Source organism: Schistocerca gregaria, chromosome 2 (assembly GCF_023897955.1).
Source record: "Schistocerca gregaria isolate iqSchGreg1 chromosome 2, iqSchGreg1.2, whole genome shotgun sequence".
Lineage (NCBI taxonomy): Eukaryota > Metazoa > Arthropoda > Insecta > Orthoptera > Acrididae > Schistocerca > Schistocerca gregaria.
Window position 1 is genome coordinate 810860385 of NC_064921.1, and position 17790 is coordinate 810878174.

The following is a 17790-nucleotide window of genomic DNA, read 5'->3' on the forward strand; positions in this document are numbered from 1 at the left end:
AAGTAAGCATTTTCACGCTGAGTTGTTGAAGCCTTATGGATAACAAACTACAAGCTGTTTTGCTCCTTCGCAACCCCAGAGCCGTCAATTTAGCTGTGAACGGAAGTAAATTAAATGCCCCGGGTGAGGATCGAACTCACGACCTTAAGATTATGAGACTTACGCGCTGCCTACTGCGCTACCGAGGCACGTGATGGCCAAACCTTCTGGTATCTCGGCAAGTAGCAAATACTAGTGGTAGAGAGTCTGCACTTGCTGGCTCATTTTTTCTGTTACTACACGTGCATTCCCGGCGCTGCAGGCAACTTGCGATGATAGGCCGACGCCAGTATGCACAATAGCACGCAGGAGTCCAAACGAGAAGACGTGCGCACTGCGTGTTTGGTTGTTTCCACACGGAATCCCGCGGTTCATTCTCGTGGCCCACGCACTTCGAGTGCGAAGGACACGCAGCTCCACTATCGGGGAAAAAACAAAATGATGCATCGGCCGGGAATCGAACCCGGGCCGCCCGCGTGGCAGGCCAGCATTCTACCACTGAACCACCGATGCTCAGCTAGTTTGCAGCTTCCTTGTGCTTTCCGCGGCAGACGTCTGAAGGGAAAGTGGGACTGCCGTCCAGCGCCGTGGCATCCTCTCGAGAGAATGCTACAAACGCTGAATCCTGCGCTGCACTGCTTAAAAATGACGCCCGAACGCGATCGTCTAAGTAGTGTTGCGGCGCACGCACGCGACGACTCTTGCCAAAGGACGCGAAATGTGCGTAGAGACGCTGTCTGGATGCGCTCGCCTACCCCGTAATGCGCCTGCTGCTGCGACCTCCTTCAGCCGCCGCCGACAGGCGGGAAGCAGACACAGCGCGGCGTGCGCGCAAGAAAACCGTGCGGTGGTGGTGTAATGGTCAGCATAGTTGCCTTCCAAGCAGTTGATCCGGGTTCGATTCCCGGCCACCGCAGCCTGCGTTTTACTTCTGCGTATGAGTACTTTTGCCACGCGTCATTAAATTAATGTTTCTTTCCTCCTCTTACTGGCTGCAGGCCACCCTATATTGTGTGCGTCGATTCCGCTTGAGTCTCGACTTGTCTCGACTTTGCTCGGCTGACGCGAGAGCTGACGCTCTCCAATCGGCCTATATCAGAAGGACAAGCACGCGAAACGACTGAGAGAGGTATGGCGAGGCGGGCACAACATTACTTACGCCTCAAGTAAAGACCTGCTGCCTGTTATCGTGCATTGTGTGATTTTACATGTTCTGTCAGACAAATTCAGTTTTATTACTAGCACATTTCTTTTTTTCTTTGTTGAAAATTTTACAACACGCTCCTTCATTTCACTGTGGCCGCACGGCGCGACTTGGCATACCGAGAGGCAAAACGTGGCGCCAGTGCCCTAGACCGAATAGCGCTGCAGCTCCGAAACCGACGAGAAAAGAGAAATACGAATTGAAACTGTCGGCAGCGCCCTGTGTTCGCAGGCGGTCACCCGCCCAAGCACTGACAACGCCCAGCGTCGCGCAGTAGCGGTGATCGGACGACAAACTGTGTGTTCAGCGTGCTGTGACCTGTGAAGTGTTTTAGCGCGTCCCGACAAGTCTCTTTCGGGTCCCCTATCAGCTCCCACACAATGTGACGATTTCTTTGTCACCATACTTGCCCGGGGAAATCGGCGTTGCCTTTTTGAAGTAGTAAAATCGAAGTGGCCCGTGGGGGGATCGAACCCACGACCTTCGCGTTATTAGCACGACGCTCTAACCAACTGAGCTAACGGGCCTCGGTGCACTCCGTCTTCCAGCGCTTAGAGGGAGTGGCTCTGCGTATTTACAGGTAACATTTCTATGGTAGCAGTCCAACAGTGGACCAGGGTCTCTTCTCCCTTTATTCCGCTGCTCGTAGTAATTTCATTGCGTGCCCGTTTCTCTCGACTGTTTTCAGCTCACGTTTATGAACCAGTAGCTATAACGCGAGGAGGACGTGAAACAGCATTTCGCAGGGTCCAAACTTGTCGTGATTTGTTCCGAAAAAATTACATTCCGGTACCGGGAATCGAACCCGGGCCTCCTGGGTGAAAGCCAGGTATCCTAGCCACTAGACCACACCGGACGCGCACGCTTGTTTTTGGGGTTTACACCCCCTCCACTGGCTTTCCGTGTCGCACTTTCCCTGTTTGCGAGCATCTTTTCGCTCTCCCATGCCGAGGCGCGCATGGCAAAAGTCACAGTCCGTTGCTTTTGGCCTCGTTGTTACAGGGGTAGGAGGAAAAGCAAAGCTGTGAGTAGTAATATTTATTTACTTATTTCGCAAGTAAAGACCTGCAGCCTGTCATTATATAGCAGGTCATACACTGTGTGACTTTACATGTTATATCATACGAAATTCAGTTTTATTACTAGTACATTTTTTCTTGAAAATTTCACAAAAGAACTGCAAGTAGTAATAACGGGAAGTAAGCATTTTCACGCTGAGTTGTTGAAGCCTTATGGATAACAAACTACAAGCTGTTTTGCTCCTTCGCAACCCCAGAGCCGTCAATTTAGCTGTGAACGGAAGTAAATTAAATGCCCCGGGTGAGGATCGAACTCACGACCTTAAGATTATGAGACTTACGCGCTGCCTACTGCGCTACCGAGGCACGTGATGGCCAAACCTTCTGGTATCTCGGCAAGTAGCAAATACTAGTGGTAGAGAGTCTGCACTTGCTGGCTCATTTTTTCTGTTACTACACGTGCATTCCCGGCGCTGCAGGCAACTTGCGATGATAGGCCGACGCCAGTATGCACAATAGCACGCAGGAGTCCAAACGAGAAGACGTGCGCGCTGCGTGTTTGGTTGTTTCCACACGGAATCCCGCGGTTCATTCTCGTGGCCCACGCACTTCGAGTGCGAAGGACACGCAGCTCCACTATCGGGGAAAAAACAAAATGATGCATCGGCCGGGAATCGAACCCGGGCCGCCCGCGTGGCAGGCCAGCATTCTACCACTGAACCACCGATGCTCAGCTAGTTTGCAGCTTCCTTGTGCTTTCCGCGGCAGACGTCTGAAGGGAAAGTGGGACTGCCGTCCAGCGCCGTGGCATCCTCTCGAGAGAATGCTACAAACGCTGAATCCTGCGCTGCACTGCTTAAAAATGACGCCCGAACGCGATCGTCTAAGTAGTGTTGCGGCGCACGCACGCGACGACTCTTGCCAAAGGACGCGAAATGTGCGTAGAGACGCTGTCTGGATGCGCTCGCCTACCCCGTAATGCGCCTGCTGCTGCGACCACCTTCAGCCGCCGCCGACAGGCGGGAAGCAGACACAGCGCGGCGTGCGCGCAAGAAAACCGTGCGGTGGTGGTGTAATGGTCAGCATAGTTGCCTTCCAAGCAGTTGATCCGGGTTCGATTCCCGGCCACCGCAGCCTGCGTTTTACTTCTGCGTATGAGTACTTTTGCCACGCGTCATTAAATTAATGTTTCTTTCCTCCTCTTACTGGCTGCAGGCCACCCTATATTGTGTGCGTCGATTCCGCTTGAGTCTCGACTTGTCTCGACTTTGCTCGGCTGACGCGAGAGCTGACGCTCTCCAATCGGCCTATATCAGAAGGACAAGCACGCGAAACGACTGAGAGAGGTATGGCGAGGCGGGCACAACATTACTTACGCCTCAAGTAAAGACCTGCTGCCTGTTATCGTGCATTGTGTGATTTTACATGTTCTGTCAGACAAATTCAGTTTTATTACTAGCACATTTCTTTTTTTCTTTGTTGAAAATTTTACAACACGCTCCTTCATTTCACTGTGGCCGCACGGCGCGACTTGGCATACCGAGAGGCAAAACGTGGCGCCAGTGCCCTAGACCGAATAGCGCTGCAGCTCCGAAACCGACGAGAAAAGAGAAATACGAATTGAAACTGTCGGCAGCGCCCTGTGTTCGCAGGCGGTCACCCGCCCAAGCACTGACAACGCCCAGCGTCGCGCAGTAGCGGTGATCGGACGACAAACTGTGTGTTCAGCGTGCTGTGACCTGTGAAGTGTTTTAGCGCGTCCCGACAAGTCTCTTTCGGGTCCCCTATCAGCTCCCACACAATGTGACGATTTCTTTGTCACCATACTTGCCCGGGGAAATCGGCGTTGCCTTTTTGAAGTAGTAAAATCGAAGTGGCCCGTGGGGGGATCGAACCCACGACCTTCGCGTTATTAGCACGACGCTCTAACCAACTGAGCTAACGGGCCTCGGTGCACTCCGTCTTCCAGCGCTTAGAGGGAGTGGCTCTGCGTATTTACAGGTAACATTTCTATGGTAGCAGTCCAACAGTGGACCAGGGTCTCTTCTCCCTTTATTCCGCTGCTCGTAGTAATTTCATTGCGTGCCCGTTTCTCTCGACTGTTTTCAGCTCACGTTTATGAACCAGTAGCTATAACGCGAGGAGGACGTGAAACAGCATTTCGCAGGGTCCAAACTTGTCGTGATTTGTTCCGAAAAAATTACATTCCGGTACCGGGAATCGAACCCGGGCCTCCTGGGTGAAAGCCAGGTATCCTAGCCACTAGACCACACCGGACGCGCACGCTTGTTTTTGGGGTTTACACCCCCTCCACTGGCTTTCCGTGTCGCACTTTCCCTGTTTGCGAGCATCTTTTCGCTCTCCCATGCCGAGGCGCGCATGGCAAAAGTCACAGTCCGTTGCTTTTGGCCTCGTTGTTACAGGGGTAGGAGGAAAAGCAAAGCTGTGAGTAGTAATATTTATTTACTTATTTCGCAAGTAAAGACCTGCAGCCTGTCATTATATAGCAGGTCATACACTGTGTGACTTTACATGTTATATCATACGAAATTCAGTTTTATTACTAGTACATTTTTTCTTGAAAATTTCACAAAAGAACTGCAAGTAGTAATAACGGGAAGTAAGCATTTTCACGCTGAGTTGTTGAAGCCTTATGGATAACAAACTACAAGCTGTTTTGCTCCTTCGCAACCCCAGAGCCGTCAATTTAGCTGTGAACGGAAGTAAATTAAATGCCCCGGGTGAGGATCGAACTCACGACCTTAAGATTATGAGACTTACGCGCTGCCTACTGCGCTACCGAGGCACGTGATGGCCAAACCTTCTGGTATCTCGGCAAGTAGCAAATACTAGTGGTAGAGAGTCTGCACTTGCTGGCTCATTTTTTCTGTTACTACACGTGCATTCCCGGCGCTGCAGGCAACTTGCGATGATAGGCCGACGCCAGTATGCACAATAGCACGCAGGAGTCCAAACGAGAAGACGTGCGCACTGCGTGTTTGGTTGTTTCCACACGGAATCCCGCGGTTCATTCTCGTGGCCCACGCACTTCGAGTGCGAAGGACACGCAGCTCCACTATCGGGGAAAAAACAAAATGATGCATCGGCCGGGAATCGAACCCGGGCCGCCCGCGTGGCAGGCCAGCATTCTACCACTGAACCACCGATGCTCAGCTAGTTTGCAGCTTCCTTGTGCTTTCCGCGGCAGACGTCTGAAGGGAAAGTGGGACTGCCGTCCAGCGCCGTGGCATCCTCTCGAGAGAATGCTACAAACGCTGAATCCTGCGCTGCACTGCTTAAAAATGACGCCCGAACGCGATCGTCTAAGTAGTGTTGCGGCGCACGCACGCGACGACTCTTGCCAAAGGACGCGAAATGTGCGTAGAGACGCTGTCTGGATGCGCTCGCCTACCCCGTAATGCGCCTGCTGCTGCGACCTCCTTCAGCCGCCGCCGACAGGCGGGAAGCAGACACAGCGCGGCGTGCGCGCAAGAAAACCGTGCGGTGGTGGTGTAATGGTCAGCATAGTTGCCTTCCAAGCAGTTGATCCGGGTTCGATTCCCGGCCACCGCAGCCTGCGTTTTACTTCTGCGTATGAGTACTTTTGCCACGCGTCATTAAATTAATGTTTCTTTCCTCCTCTTACTGGCTGCAGGCCACCCTATATTGTGTGCGTCGATTCCGCTTGAGTCTCGACTTGTCTCGACTTTGCTCGGCTGACGCGAGAGCTGACGCTCTCCAATCGGCCTATATCAGAAGGACAAGCACGCGAAACGACTGAGAGAGGTATGGCGAGGCGGGCACAACATTACTTACGCCTCAAGTAAAGACCTGCTGCCTGTTATCGTGCATTGTGTGATTTTACATGTTCTGTCAGACAAATTCAGTTTTATTACTAGCACATTTCTTTTTTTCTTTGTTGAAAATTTTACAACACGCTCCTTCATTTCACTGTGGCCGCACGGCGCGACTTGGCATACCGAGAGGCAAAACGTGGCGCCAGTGCCCTAGACCGAATAGCGCTGCAGCTCCGAAACCGACGAGAAAAGAGAAATACGAATTGAAACTGTCGGCAGCGCCCTGTGTTCGCAGGCGGTCACCCGCCCAAGCACTGACAACGCCCAGCGTCGCGCAGTAGCGGTGATCGGACGACAAACTGTGTGTTCAGCGTGCTGTGACCTGTGAAGTGTTTTAGCGCGTCCCGACAAGTCTCTTTCGGGTCCCCTATCAGCTCCCACACAATGTGACGATTTCTTTGTCACCATACTTGCCCGGGGAAATCGGCGTTGCCTTTTTGAAGTAGTAAAATCGAAGTGGCCCGTGGGGGGATCGAACCCACGACCTTCGCGTTATTAGCACGACGCTCTAACCAACTGAGCTAACGGGCCTCGGTGCACTCCGTCTTCCAGCGCTTAGAGGAAGTGGCTCTGCGTATTTACAGGTAACATTTCTATGGTAGCAGTCCAACAGTGGACCAGGGTCTCTTCTCCCTTTATTCCGCTGCTTGTAGTAATTTCATTGCGTGCCCGTTTCTCTCGACTGTTTTCAGCTCACGTTTATGAACCAGTAGCTATAACGCGAGGAGGACGTGAAACAGCATTTCGCAGGGTCCAAACTTGTCGTGATTTGTTCCGAAAAAATTACATTCCGGTACCGGGAATCGAACCCGGGCCTCCTGGGTGAAAGCCAGGTATCCTAGCCACTAGACCACACCGGACGCGCACGCTTGTTTTTGGGGTTTACACCCCCTCCACTGGCTTTTCTTGTCGCACTTTCCCTGTTTGCGAGCATCTTTTCGCTCTCCCATGCCGAGGCGCGCATGGCAAAAGTCACAGTCCGTTGCTTTTGGCCTCGTTGTTACAGGGGTAGGAGGAAAAGCAAAGCTGTGAGTAGTAATATTTATTTACTTATTTCGCAAGTAAAGACCTGCAGCCTGTCATTATATAGCAGGTCATACACTGTGTGACTTTACATGTTATATCATACGAAATTCAGTTTTATTACTAGTACATTTTTTCTTGAAAATTTCACAAAAGAACTGCAAGTAGTAATAACGGGAAGTAAGCATTTTCACGCTGAGTTGTTGAAGCCTTATGGATAACAAACTACAAGCTGTTTTGCTCCTTCGCAACCCCAGAGCCGTCAATTTAGCTGTGAACGGAAGTAAATTAAATGCCCCGGGTGAGGATCGAACTCACGACCTTAAGATTATGAGACTTACGCGCTGCCTACTGCGCTACCGAGGCACGTGATGGCCAAACCTTCTGGTATCTCGGCAAGTAGCAAATACTAGTGGTAGAGAGTCTGCACTTGCTGGCTCATTTTTTCTGTTACTACACGTGCATTCCCGGCGCTGCAGGCAACTTGCGATGATAGGCCGACGCCAGTATGCACAATAGCACGCAGGAGTCCAAACGAGAAGACGTGCGCGCTGCGTGTTTGGTTGTTTCCACACGGAATCCCGCGGTTCATTCTCGTGGCCCACGCACTTCGAGTGCGAAGGACACGCAGCTCCACTATCGGGGAAAAAACAAAATGATGCATCGGCCGGGAATCGAACCCGGGCCGCCCGCGTGGCAGGCGAGCATTCTACCACTGAACCACCGATGCTCAGCTAGTTTGCAGCTTCCTTGTGCTTTCCGCGGCAGACGTCTGAAGGGAAAGTGGGACTGCCGTCCAGCGCCGTGGCATCCTCTCGAGAGAATGCTACAAACGCTGAATCCTGCGCTGCACTGCTTAAAAATGACGCCCGAACGCGATCGTCTAAGTAGTGTTGCGGCGCACACACGTGACGACTCTTGCCAAAGGACGCGAAATGTGCGTAGAGACGCTGTCTGGATGCGCTCGCCTACCCCGTAATGCGCCTGCTGCTGCGACCACCTTCAGCCGCCGCCGACAGGCGGGAAGCAGACACAGCGCGGCGTGCGCGCAAGAAAACCGTGCGGTGGTGGTGTAATGGTCAGCATAGTTGCCTTCCAAGCAGTTGATCCGGGTTCGATTCCCGGCCACCGCAGCCTGAGTTTTACTTCTGCGTATGAGTACTTTTGCCACGCGTCATTAAATTAATGTTTCTTTCCTCCTCTTACTGGCTGCAGGCCACCCTATATTGTGTGCGTCGATTCCGCTTGAGTCTCGACTTGTCTCGACTTTGCTCGGCTGACGCGAGAGCTGACGCTCTCCAATCGGCCTATATCAGAAGGACAAGCACGCGAAACGACTGAGAGAGGTATGGCGAGGCGGGCACAACATTACTTACGCCTCAAGTAAAGACCTGCTGCCTGTTATCGTGCATTGTGTGATTTTACATGTTCTGTCAGACAAATTCAGTTTTATTACTAGCACATTTCTTTTTTTCTTTGTTGAAAATTTTACAACACGCTCCTTCATTTCACTGTGGCCGCACGGCGCGACTTGGCATACCGAGAGGCAAAACGTGGCGCCAGTGCCCTAGACCGAATAGCGCTGCAGCTCCGAAACCGACGAGAAAAGAGAAATACGAATTGAAACTGTCGGCAGCGCCCTGTGTTCGCAGGCGGTCACCCGCCCAAGCACTGACAACGCCCAGCGTCGCGCAGTAGCGGTGATCGGACGACAAACTGTGTGTTCAGCGTGCTGTGACCTGTGAAGTGTTTTAGCGCGTCCCGACAAGTCTCTTTCGGGTCCCCTATCAGCTCCCACACAATGTGACGATTTCTTTGTCACCATACTTGCCCGGGGAAATCGGCGTTGCCTTTTTGAAGTAGTAAAATCGAAGTGGCCCGTGGGGGGATCGAACCCACGACCTTCGCGTTATTAGCACGACGCTCTAACCAACTGAGCTAACGGGCCTCGGTGCACTCCGTCTTCCAGCGCTTAGAGGGAGTGGCTCTGCGTATTTACAGGTAACATTTCTATGGTAGCAGTCCAACAGTGGACCAGGGTCTCTTCTCCCTTTATTCCGCTGCTCGTAGTAATTTCATTGCGTGCCCGTTTCTCTCGACTGTTTTCAGCTCACGTTTATGAACCAGTAGCTATAACGCGAGGAGGACGTGAAACAGCATTTCGCAGGGTCCAAACTTGTCGTGATTTGTTCCGAAAAAATTACATTCCGGTACCGGGAATCGAACCCGGGCCTCCTGGGTGAAAGCCAGGTATCCTAGCCACTAGACCACACCGGACGCGCACGCTTGTTTTTGGGGTTTACACCCCCTCCACTGGCTTTCCGTGTCGCACTTTCCCTGTTTGCGAGCATCTTTTCGCTCTCCCATGCCGAGGCGCGCATGGCAAAAGTCACAGTCCGTTGCTTTTGGCCTCGTTGTTACAGGGGTAGGAGGAAAAGCAAAGCTGTGAGTAGTAATATTTATTTACTTATTTCGCAAGTAAAGACCTGCAGCCTGTCATTATATAGCAGGTCATACACTGTGTGACTTTACATGTTATATCATACGAAATTCAGTTTTATTACTAGTACATTTTTTCTTGAAAATTTCACAAAAGAACTGCAAGTAGTAATAACGGGAAGTAAGCATTTTCACGCTGAGTTGTTGAAGCCTTATGGATAACAAACTACAAGCTGTTTTGCTCCTTCGCAACCCCAGAGCCGTCAATTTAGCTGTGAACGGAAGTAAATTAAATGCCCCGGGTGAGGATCGAACTCACGACCTTAAGATTATGAGACTTACGCGCTGCCTACTGCGCTACCGAGGCACGTGATGGCCAAACCTTCTGGTATCTCGGCAAGTAGCAAATACTAGTGGTAGAGAGTCTGCACTTGCTGGCTCATTTTTTCTGTTACTACACGTGCATTCCCGGCGCTGCAGGCAACTTGCGATGATAGGCCGACGCCAGTATGCACAATAGCACGCAGGAGTCCAAACGAGAAGACGTGCGCACTGCGTGTTTGGTTGTTTCCACACGGAATCCCGCGGTTCATTCTCGTGGCCCACGCACTTCGAGTGCGAAGGACACGCAGCTCCACTATCGGGGAAAAAACAAAATGATGCATCGGCCGGGAATCGAACCCGGGCCGCCCGCGTGGCAGGCGAGCATTCTACCACTGAACCACCGATGCTCAGCTAGTTTGCAGCTTCCTTGTGCTTTCCGCGGCAGACGTCTGAAGGGAAAGTGGGACTGCCGTCCAGCGCCGTGGCATCCTCTCGAGAGAATGCTACAAACGCTGAATCCTGCGCTGCACTGCTTAAAAATGACGCCCGAACGCGATCGTCTAAGTAGTGTTGCGGCGCACGCACGCGACGACTCTTGCCAAAGGACGCGAAATGTGCGTAGAGACGCTGTCTGGATGCGCTCGCCTACCCCGTAATGCGCCTGCTGCTGCGACCTCCTTCAGCCGCCGCCGACAGGCGGGAAGCAGACACAGCGCGGCGTGCGCGCAAGAAAACCGTGCGGTGGTGGTGTAATGGTCAGCATAGTTGCCTTCCAAGCAGTTGATCCGGGTTCGATTCCCGGCCACCGCAGCCTGCGTTTTACTTCTGCGTATGAGTACTTTTGCCACGCGTCATTAAATTAATGTTTCTTTCCTCCTCTTACTGGCTGCAGGCCACCCTATATTGTGTGCGTCGATTCCGCTTGAGTCTCGACTTGTCTCGACTTTGCTCGGCTGACGCGAGAGCTGACGCTCTCCAATCGGCCTATATCAGAAGGACAAGCACGCGAAACGACTGAGAGAGGTATGGCGAGGCGGGCACAACATTACTTACGCCTCAAGTAAAGACCTGCTGCCTGTTATCGTGCATTGTGTGATTTTACATGTTCTGTCAGACAAATTCAGTTTTATTACTAGCACATTTCTTTTTTTCTTTGTTGAAAATTTTACAACACGCTCCTTCATTTCACTGTGGCCGCACGGCGCGACTTGGCATACCGAGAGGCAAAACGTGGCGCCAGTGCCCTAGACCGAATAGCGCTGCAGCTCCGAAACCGACGAGAAAAGAGAAATACGAATTGAAACTGTCGGCAGCGCCCTGTGTTCGCAGGCGGTCACCCGCCCAAGCACTGACAACGCCCAGCGTCGCGCAGTAGCGGTGATCGGACGACAAACTGTGTGTTCAGCGTGCTGTGACCTGTGAAGTGTTTTAGCGCGTCCCGACAAGTCTCTTTCGGGTCCCCTATCAGCTCCCACACAATGTGACGATTTCTTTGTCACCATACTTGCCCGGGGAAATCGGCGTTGCCTTTTTGAAGTAGTAAAATCGAAGTGGCCCGTGGGGGGATCGAACCCACGACCTTCGCGTTATTAGCACGACGCTCTAACCAACTGAGCTAACGGGCCTCGGTGCACTCCGTCTTCCAGCGCTTAGAGGGAGTGGCTCTGCGTATTTACAGGTAACATTTCTATGGTAGCAGTCCAACAGTGGACCAGGGTCTCTTCTCCCTTTATTCCGCTGCTTGTAGTAATTTCATTGCGTGCCCGTTTCTCTCGACTGTTTTCAGCTCACGTTTATGAACCAGTAGCTATAACGCGAGGAGGACGTGAAACAGCATTTCGCAGGGTCCAAACTTGTCGTGATTTGTTCCGAAAAAATTACATTCCGGTACCGGGAATCGAACCCGGGCCTCCTGGGTGAAAGCCAGGTATCCTAGCCACTAGACCACACCGGACGCGCACGCTTGTTTTTGGGGTTTACACCCCCTCCACTGGCTTTTCTTGTCGCACTTTCCCTGTTTGCGAGCATCTTTTCGCTCTCCCATGCCGAGGCGCGCATGGCAAAAGTCACAGTCCGTTGCTTTTGGCCTCGTTGTTACAGGGGTAGGAGGAAAAGCAAAGCTGTGAGTAGTAATATTTATTTACTTATTTCGCAAGTAAAGACCTGCAGCCTGTCATTATATAGCAGGTCATACACTGTGTGACTTTACATGTTATATCATACGAAATTCAGTTTTATTACTAGTACATTTTTTCTTGAAAATTTCACAAAAGAACTGCAAGTAGTAATAACGGGAAGTAAGCATTTTCACGCTGAGTTGTTGAAGCCTTATGGATAACAAACTACAAGCTGTTTTGCTCCTTCGCAACCCCAGAGCCGTCAATTTAGCTGTGAACGGAAGTAAATTAAATGCCCCGGGTGAGGATCGAACTCACGACCTTAAGATTATGAGACTTACGCGCTGCCTACTGCGCTACCGAGGCACGTGATGGCCAAACCTTCTGGTATCTCGGCAAGTAGCAAATACTAGTGGTAGAGAGTCTGCACTTGCTGGCTCATTTTTTCTGTTACTACACGTGCATTCCCGGCGCTGCAGGCAACTTGCGATGATAGGCCGACGCCAGTATGCACAATAGCACGCAGGAGTCCAAACGAGAAGACGTGCGCGCTGCGTGTTTGGTTGTTTCCACACGGACTCCCGCGGTTCATTCTCGTGGCCCACGCACTTCGAGTGCGAAGGACACGCAGCTCCACTATCGGGGAAAAAACAAAATGATGCATCGGCCGGGAATCGAACCCGGGCCGCCCGCGTGGCAGGCGAGCATTCTACCACTGAACCACCGATGCTCAGCTAGTTTGCAGCTTCCTTGTGCTTTCCGCGGCAGACGTCTGAAGGGAAAGTGGGACTGCCGTCCAGCGCCGTGGCATCCTCTCGAGAGAATGCTACAAACGCTGAATCCTGCGCTGCACTGCTTAAAAATGACGCCCGAACGCGATCGTCTAAGTAGTGTTGCGGCGCACACACGTGACGACTCTTGCCAAAGGACGCGAAATGTGCGTAGAGACGCTGTCTGGATGCGCTCGCCTACCCCGTAATGCGCCTGCTGCTGCGACCACCTTCAGCCGCCGCCGACAGGCGGGAAGCAGACACAGCGCGGCGTGCGCGCAAGAAAACCGTGCGGTGGTGGTGTAATGGTCAGCATAGTTGCCTTCCAAGCAGTTGATCCGGGTTCGATTCCCGGCCACCGCAGCCTGCGTTTTACTTCTGCGTATGAGTACTTTTGCCACGCGTCATTAAATTAATGTTTCTTTCCTCCTCTTACTGGCTGCAGGCCACCCTATATTGTGTGCGTCGATTCCGCTTGAGTCTCGACTTGTCTCGACTTTGCTCGGCTGACGCGAGAGCTGACGCTCTCCAATCGGCCTATATCAGAAGGACAAGCACGCGAAACGACTGAGAGAGGTATGGCGAGGCGGGCACAACATTACTTACGCCTCAAGTAAAGACCTGCTGCCTGTTATCGTGCATTGTGTGATTTTACATGTTCTGTCAGACAAATTCAGTTTTATTACTAGCACATTTCTTTTTTTCTTTGTTGAAAATTTTACAACACGCTCCTTCATTTCACTGTGGCCGCACGGCGCGACTTGGCATACCGAGAGGCAAAACGTGGCGCCAGTGCCCTAGACCGAATAGCGCTGCAGCTCCGAAACCGACGAGAAAAGAGAAATACGAATTGAAACTGTCGGCAGCGCCCTGTGTTCGCAGGCGGTCACCCGCCCAAGCACTGACAACGCCCAGCGTCGCGCAGTAGCGGTGATCGGACGACAAACTGTGTGTTCAGCGTGCTGTGACCTGTGAAGTGTTTTAGCGCGTCCCGACAAGTCTCTTTCGGGTCCCCTATCAGCTCCCACACAATGTGACGATTTCTTTGTCACCATACTTGCCCGGGGAAATCGGCGTTGCCTTTTTGAAGTAGTAAAATCGAAGTGGCCCGTGGGGGGATCGAACCCACGACCTTCGCGTTATTAGCACGACGCTCTAACCAACTGAGCTAACGGGCCTCGGTGCACTCCGTCTTCCAGCGCTTAGAGGGAGTGGCTCTGCGTATTTACAGGTAACATTTCTATGGTAGCAGTCCAACAGTGGACCAGGGTCTCTTCTCCCTTTATTCCGCTGCTTGTAGTAATTTCATTGCGTGCCCGTTTCTCTCGACTGTTTTCAGCTCACGTTTATGAACCAGTAGCTATAACGCGAGGAGGACGTGAAACAGCATTTCGCAGGGTCCAAACTTGTCGTGATTTGTTCCGAAAAAATTACATTCCGGTACCGGGAATCGAACCCGGGCCTCCTGGGTGAAAGCCAGGTATCCTAGCCACTAGACCACACCGGACGCGCACGCTTGTTTTTGGGGTTTACACCCCCTCCACTGGCTTTTCTTGTCGCACTTTCCCTGTTTGCGAGCATCTTTTCGCTCTCCCATGCCGAGGCGCGCATGGCAAAAGTCACAGTCCGTTGCTTTTGGCCTCGTTGTTACAGGGGTAGGAGGAAAAGCAAAGCTGTGAGTAGTAATATTTATTTACTTATTTCGCAAGTAAAGACCTGCAGCCTGTCATTATATAGCAGGTCATACACTGTGTGACTTTACATGTTATATCATACGAAATTCAGTTTTATTACTAGTACATTTTTTCTTGAAAATTTCACAAAAGAACTGCAAGTAGTAATAACGGGAAGTAAGCATTTTCACGCTGAGTTGTTGAAGCCTTATGGATAACAAACTACAAGCTGTTTTGCTCCTTCGCAACCCCAGAGCCGTCAATTTAGCTGTGAACGGAAGTAAATTAAATGCCCCGGGTGAGGATCGAACTCACGACCTTAAGATTATGAGACTTACGCGCTGCCTACTGCGCTACCGAGGCACGTGATGGCCAAACCTTCTGGTATCTCGGCAAGTAGCAAATACTAGTGGTAGAGAGTCTGCACTTGCTGGCTCATTTTTTCTGTTACTACACGTGCATTCCCGGCGCTGCAGGCAACTTGCGATGATAGGCCGACGCCAGTATGCACAATAGCACGCAGGAGTCCAAACGAGAAGACGTGCGCGCTGCGTGTTTGGTTGTTTCCACACGGAATCCCGCGGTTCATTCTCGTGGCCCACGCACTTCGAGTGCGAAGGACACGCAGCTCCACTATCGGGGAAAAAACAAAATGATGCATCGGCCGGGAATCGAACCCAGGCCGCCCGCGTGGCAGGCGAGCATTCTACCACTGAACCACCGATGCTCAGCTGGTTTGCAGCTTCCTTGTGCTTTCCGCGGCAGACGTCTGAAGGGAAAGTGGGACTGCCGTCCAGCGCCGTGGCATCCTCTCGAGAGAATGCTACAAACGCTGAATCCTGCGCTGCACTGCTTAAAAATGACGCCCGAACGCGATCGTCTAAGTAGTGTTGCGGCGCACACACGTGACGACTCTTGCCAAAGGACGCGAAATGTGCGTAGAGACGCTGTCTGGATGCGCTCGCCTACCCCGTAATGCGCCTGCTGCTGCGACCACCTTCAGCCGCCGCCGACAGGCGGGAAGCAGACACAGCGCGGCGTGCGCGCAAGAAAACCGTGCGGTGGTGGTGTAATGGTCAGCATAGTTGCCTTCCAAGCAGTTGATCCGGGTTCGATTCCCGGCCACCGCAGCCTGAGTTTTACTTCTGCGTATGAGTACTTTTGCCACGCGTCATTAAATTAATGTTTCTTTCCTCCTCTTACTGGCTGCAGGCCACCCTATATTGTGTGCGTCGATTCCGCTTGAGTCTCGACTTGTCTCGACTTTGCTCGGCTGACGCGAGAGCTGACGCTCTCCAATCGGCCTATATCAGAAGGACAAGCACGCGAAACGACTGAGAGAGGTATGGCGAGGCGGGCACAACATTACTTACGCCTCAAGTAAAGACCTGCTGCCTGTTATCGTGCATTGTGTGATTTTACATGTTCTGTCAGACAAATTCAGTTTTATTACTAGCACATTTCTTTTTTTCTTTGTTGAAAATTTTACAACACGCTCCTTCATTTCACTGTGGCCGCACGGCGCGACTTGGCATACCGAGAGGCAAAACGTGGCGCCAGTGCCCTAGACCGAATAGCGCTGCAGCTCCGAAACCGACGAGAAAAGAGAAATACGAATTGAAACTGTCGGCAGCGCCCTGTGTTCGCAGGCGGTCACCCGCCCAAGCACTGACAACGCCCAGCGTCGCGCAGTAGCGGTGATCGGACGACAAACTGTGTGTTCAGCGTGCTGTGACCTGTGAAGTGTTTTAGCGCGTCCCGACAAGTCTCTTTCGGGTCCCCTATCAGCTCCCACACAATGTGACGATTTCTTTGTCACCATACTTGCCCGGGGAAATCGGCGTTGCCTTTTTGAAGTAGTAAAATCGAAGTGGCCCGTGGGGGGATCGAACCCACGACCTTCGCGTTATTAGCACGACGCTCTAACCAACTGAGCTAACGGGCCTCGGTGCACTCCGTCTTCCAGCGCTTAGAGGGAGTGGCTCTGCGTATTTACAGGTAACATTTCTATGGTAGCAGTCCAACAGTGGACCAGGGTCTCTTCTCCCTTTATTCCGCTGCTTGTAGTAATTTCATTGCGTGCCCGTTTCTCTCGACTGTTTTCAGCTCACGTTTATGAACCAGTAGCTATAACGCGAGGAGGACGTGAAACAGCATTTCGCAGGGTCCAAACTTGTCGTGATTTGTTCCGAAAAAATTACATTCCGGTACCGGGAATCGAACCCGGGCCTCCTGGGTGAAAGCCAGGTATCCTAGCCACTAGACCACACCGGACGCGCACGCTTGTTTTTGGGGTTTACACCCCCTCCACTGGCTTTTCTTGTCGCACTTTCCCTGTTTGCGAGCATCTTTTCGCTCTCCCATGCCGAGGCGCGCATGGCAAAAGTCACAGTCCGTTGCTTTTGGCCTCGTTGTTACAGGGGTAGGAGGAAAAGCAAAGCTGTGAGTAGTAATATTTATTTACTTATTTCGCAAGTAAAGACCTGCAGCCTGTCATTATATAGCAGGTCATACACTGTGTGACTTTACATGTTATATCATACGAAATTCAGTTTTATTACTAGTACATTTTTTCTTGAAAATTTCACAAAAGAACTGCAAGTAGTAATAACGGGAAGTAAGCATTTTCACGCTGAGTTGTTGAAGCCTTATGGATAACAAACTACAAGCTGTTTTGCTCCTTCGCAACCCCAGAGCCGTCAATTTAGCTGTGAACGGAAGTAAATTAAATGCCCCGGGTGAGGATCGAACTCACGACCTTAAGATTATGAGACTTACGCGCTGCCTACTGCGCTACCGAGGCACGTGATGGCCAAACCTTCTGGTATCTCGGCAAGTAGCAAATACTAGTGGTAGAGAGTCTGCACTTGCTGGCTCATTTTTTCTGTTACTACACGTGCATTCCCGGCGCTGCAGGCAACTTGCGATGATAGGCCGACGCCAGTATGCACAATAGCACGCAGGAGTCCAAACGAGAAGACGTGCGCGCTGCGTGTTTGGTTGTTTCCACACGGAATCCCGCGGTTCATTCTCGTGGCCCACGCACTTCGAGTGCGAAGGACACGCAGCTCCACTATCGGGGAAAAAACAAAATGATGCATCGGCCGGGAATCGAACCCGGGCCGCCCGCGTGGCAGGCGAGCATTCTACCACTGAACCACCGATGCTCAGCTAGTTTGCAGCTTCCTTGTGCTTTCCGCGGCAGACGTCTGAAGGGAAAGTGGGACTGCCGTCCAGCGCCGTGGCATCCTCTCGAGAGAATGCTACAAACGCTGAATCCTGCGCTGCACTGCTTAAAAATGACGCCCGAACGCGATCGTCTAAG

The 17790-nt window shown here is 51.9% G+C and overlaps 37 non-coding genes across 37 annotated transcripts; 7 read left to right on the forward strand and 30 right to left on the reverse strand.

Moving 5' to 3' along the window:
- Window positions 1-115: 115 nt before the first annotated feature.
- On the reverse strand, window positions 116-188 carry Trnam-cau (transfer RNA methionine (anticodon CAU)). Its single transcript has one exon. It is a non-coding gene; the product is annotated as a tRNA-Met (tRNA).
- Window positions 189-481: 293 nt separating this feature from the next.
- Trnag-gcc (transfer RNA glycine (anticodon GCC)) lies at window positions 482-552 on the reverse strand. The gene has a single exon. It is a non-coding gene; the product is annotated as a tRNA-Gly (tRNA).
- Window positions 553-883: 331 nt separating this feature from the next.
- On the forward strand, window positions 884-955 carry Trnag-ucc (transfer RNA glycine (anticodon UCC)). Its single transcript has one exon. It is a non-coding gene; the product is annotated as a tRNA-Gly (tRNA).
- Window positions 956-1696: 741 nt separating this feature from the next.
- Trnai-aau (transfer RNA isoleucine (anticodon AAU)) lies at window positions 1697-1770 on the reverse strand. Its single transcript has one exon. It is a non-coding gene; the product is annotated as a tRNA-Ile (tRNA).
- A 257-nt stretch (window positions 1771-2027) lies between these two features.
- Trnae-uuc (transfer RNA glutamic acid (anticodon UUC)) lies at window positions 2028-2099 on the reverse strand. Its single transcript has one exon. It is a non-coding gene; the product is annotated as a tRNA-Glu (tRNA).
- A 456-nt stretch (window positions 2100-2555) lies between these two features.
- Window positions 2556-2628, reverse strand: Trnam-cau (transfer RNA methionine (anticodon CAU)). The gene has a single exon. It is a non-coding gene; the product is annotated as a tRNA-Met (tRNA).
- Window positions 2629-2921: 293 nt separating this feature from the next.
- Trnag-gcc (transfer RNA glycine (anticodon GCC)) lies at window positions 2922-2992 on the reverse strand. The gene has a single exon. It is a non-coding gene; the product is annotated as a tRNA-Gly (tRNA).
- Window positions 2993-3323: 331 nt separating this feature from the next.
- Trnag-ucc (transfer RNA glycine (anticodon UCC)) lies at window positions 3324-3395 on the forward strand. The gene has a single exon. It is a non-coding gene; the product is annotated as a tRNA-Gly (tRNA).
- A 741-nt stretch (window positions 3396-4136) lies between these two features.
- On the reverse strand, window positions 4137-4210 carry Trnai-aau (transfer RNA isoleucine (anticodon AAU)). Its single transcript has one exon. It is a non-coding gene; the product is annotated as a tRNA-Ile (tRNA).
- A 257-nt stretch (window positions 4211-4467) lies between these two features.
- Window positions 4468-4539, reverse strand: Trnae-uuc (transfer RNA glutamic acid (anticodon UUC)). The gene has a single exon. It is a non-coding gene; the product is annotated as a tRNA-Glu (tRNA).
- A 456-nt stretch (window positions 4540-4995) lies between these two features.
- Trnam-cau (transfer RNA methionine (anticodon CAU)) lies at window positions 4996-5068 on the reverse strand. Its single transcript has one exon. It is a non-coding gene; the product is annotated as a tRNA-Met (tRNA).
- Window positions 5069-5361: 293 nt separating this feature from the next.
- On the reverse strand, window positions 5362-5432 carry Trnag-gcc (transfer RNA glycine (anticodon GCC)). Its single transcript has one exon. It is a non-coding gene; the product is annotated as a tRNA-Gly (tRNA).
- A 331-nt stretch (window positions 5433-5763) lies between these two features.
- On the forward strand, window positions 5764-5835 carry Trnag-ucc (transfer RNA glycine (anticodon UCC)). Its single transcript has one exon. It is a non-coding gene; the product is annotated as a tRNA-Gly (tRNA).
- Window positions 5836-6576: 741 nt separating this feature from the next.
- Trnai-aau (transfer RNA isoleucine (anticodon AAU)) lies at window positions 6577-6650 on the reverse strand. Its single transcript has one exon. It is a non-coding gene; the product is annotated as a tRNA-Ile (tRNA).
- Window positions 6651-6907: 257 nt separating this feature from the next.
- On the reverse strand, window positions 6908-6979 carry Trnae-uuc (transfer RNA glutamic acid (anticodon UUC)). The gene has a single exon. It is a non-coding gene; the product is annotated as a tRNA-Glu (tRNA).
- A 456-nt stretch (window positions 6980-7435) lies between these two features.
- Trnam-cau (transfer RNA methionine (anticodon CAU)) lies at window positions 7436-7508 on the reverse strand. Its single transcript has one exon. It is a non-coding gene; the product is annotated as a tRNA-Met (tRNA).
- Window positions 7509-7801: 293 nt separating this feature from the next.
- On the reverse strand, window positions 7802-7872 carry Trnag-gcc (transfer RNA glycine (anticodon GCC)). Its single transcript has one exon. It is a non-coding gene; the product is annotated as a tRNA-Gly (tRNA).
- Window positions 7873-8203: 331 nt separating this feature from the next.
- Window positions 8204-8275, forward strand: Trnag-ucc (transfer RNA glycine (anticodon UCC)). The gene has a single exon. It is a non-coding gene; the product is annotated as a tRNA-Gly (tRNA).
- A 741-nt stretch (window positions 8276-9016) lies between these two features.
- Trnai-aau (transfer RNA isoleucine (anticodon AAU)) lies at window positions 9017-9090 on the reverse strand. Its single transcript has one exon. It is a non-coding gene; the product is annotated as a tRNA-Ile (tRNA).
- Window positions 9091-9347: 257 nt separating this feature from the next.
- Trnae-uuc (transfer RNA glutamic acid (anticodon UUC)) lies at window positions 9348-9419 on the reverse strand. The gene has a single exon. It is a non-coding gene; the product is annotated as a tRNA-Glu (tRNA).
- A 456-nt stretch (window positions 9420-9875) lies between these two features.
- Window positions 9876-9948, reverse strand: Trnam-cau (transfer RNA methionine (anticodon CAU)). Its single transcript has one exon. It is a non-coding gene; the product is annotated as a tRNA-Met (tRNA).
- Window positions 9949-10241: 293 nt separating this feature from the next.
- On the reverse strand, window positions 10242-10312 carry Trnag-gcc (transfer RNA glycine (anticodon GCC)). Its single transcript has one exon. It is a non-coding gene; the product is annotated as a tRNA-Gly (tRNA).
- Window positions 10313-10643: 331 nt separating this feature from the next.
- Trnag-ucc (transfer RNA glycine (anticodon UCC)) lies at window positions 10644-10715 on the forward strand. Its single transcript has one exon. It is a non-coding gene; the product is annotated as a tRNA-Gly (tRNA).
- A 741-nt stretch (window positions 10716-11456) lies between these two features.
- Trnai-aau (transfer RNA isoleucine (anticodon AAU)) lies at window positions 11457-11530 on the reverse strand. Its single transcript has one exon. It is a non-coding gene; the product is annotated as a tRNA-Ile (tRNA).
- A 257-nt stretch (window positions 11531-11787) lies between these two features.
- Window positions 11788-11859, reverse strand: Trnae-uuc (transfer RNA glutamic acid (anticodon UUC)). Its single transcript has one exon. It is a non-coding gene; the product is annotated as a tRNA-Glu (tRNA).
- Window positions 11860-12315: 456 nt separating this feature from the next.
- Window positions 12316-12388, reverse strand: Trnam-cau (transfer RNA methionine (anticodon CAU)). Its single transcript has one exon. It is a non-coding gene; the product is annotated as a tRNA-Met (tRNA).
- Window positions 12389-12681: 293 nt separating this feature from the next.
- On the reverse strand, window positions 12682-12752 carry Trnag-gcc (transfer RNA glycine (anticodon GCC)). Its single transcript has one exon. It is a non-coding gene; the product is annotated as a tRNA-Gly (tRNA).
- Window positions 12753-13083: 331 nt separating this feature from the next.
- On the forward strand, window positions 13084-13155 carry Trnag-ucc (transfer RNA glycine (anticodon UCC)). Its single transcript has one exon. It is a non-coding gene; the product is annotated as a tRNA-Gly (tRNA).
- A 741-nt stretch (window positions 13156-13896) lies between these two features.
- On the reverse strand, window positions 13897-13970 carry Trnai-aau (transfer RNA isoleucine (anticodon AAU)). Its single transcript has one exon. It is a non-coding gene; the product is annotated as a tRNA-Ile (tRNA).
- A 257-nt stretch (window positions 13971-14227) lies between these two features.
- Window positions 14228-14299, reverse strand: Trnae-uuc (transfer RNA glutamic acid (anticodon UUC)). The gene has a single exon. It is a non-coding gene; the product is annotated as a tRNA-Glu (tRNA).
- Window positions 14300-14755: 456 nt separating this feature from the next.
- On the reverse strand, window positions 14756-14828 carry Trnam-cau (transfer RNA methionine (anticodon CAU)). Its single transcript has one exon. It is a non-coding gene; the product is annotated as a tRNA-Met (tRNA).
- Window positions 14829-15121: 293 nt separating this feature from the next.
- Trnag-gcc (transfer RNA glycine (anticodon GCC)) lies at window positions 15122-15192 on the reverse strand. Its single transcript has one exon. It is a non-coding gene; the product is annotated as a tRNA-Gly (tRNA).
- Window positions 15193-15523: 331 nt separating this feature from the next.
- On the forward strand, window positions 15524-15595 carry Trnag-ucc (transfer RNA glycine (anticodon UCC)). The gene has a single exon. It is a non-coding gene; the product is annotated as a tRNA-Gly (tRNA).
- Window positions 15596-16336: 741 nt separating this feature from the next.
- On the reverse strand, window positions 16337-16410 carry Trnai-aau (transfer RNA isoleucine (anticodon AAU)). Its single transcript has one exon. It is a non-coding gene; the product is annotated as a tRNA-Ile (tRNA).
- A 257-nt stretch (window positions 16411-16667) lies between these two features.
- On the reverse strand, window positions 16668-16739 carry Trnae-uuc (transfer RNA glutamic acid (anticodon UUC)). The gene has a single exon. It is a non-coding gene; the product is annotated as a tRNA-Glu (tRNA).
- A 456-nt stretch (window positions 16740-17195) lies between these two features.
- Window positions 17196-17268, reverse strand: Trnam-cau (transfer RNA methionine (anticodon CAU)). Its single transcript has one exon. It is a non-coding gene; the product is annotated as a tRNA-Met (tRNA).
- A 293-nt stretch (window positions 17269-17561) lies between these two features.
- On the reverse strand, window positions 17562-17632 carry Trnag-gcc (transfer RNA glycine (anticodon GCC)). The gene has a single exon. It is a non-coding gene; the product is annotated as a tRNA-Gly (tRNA).
- Window positions 17633-17790: the final 158 nt, after the last annotated feature.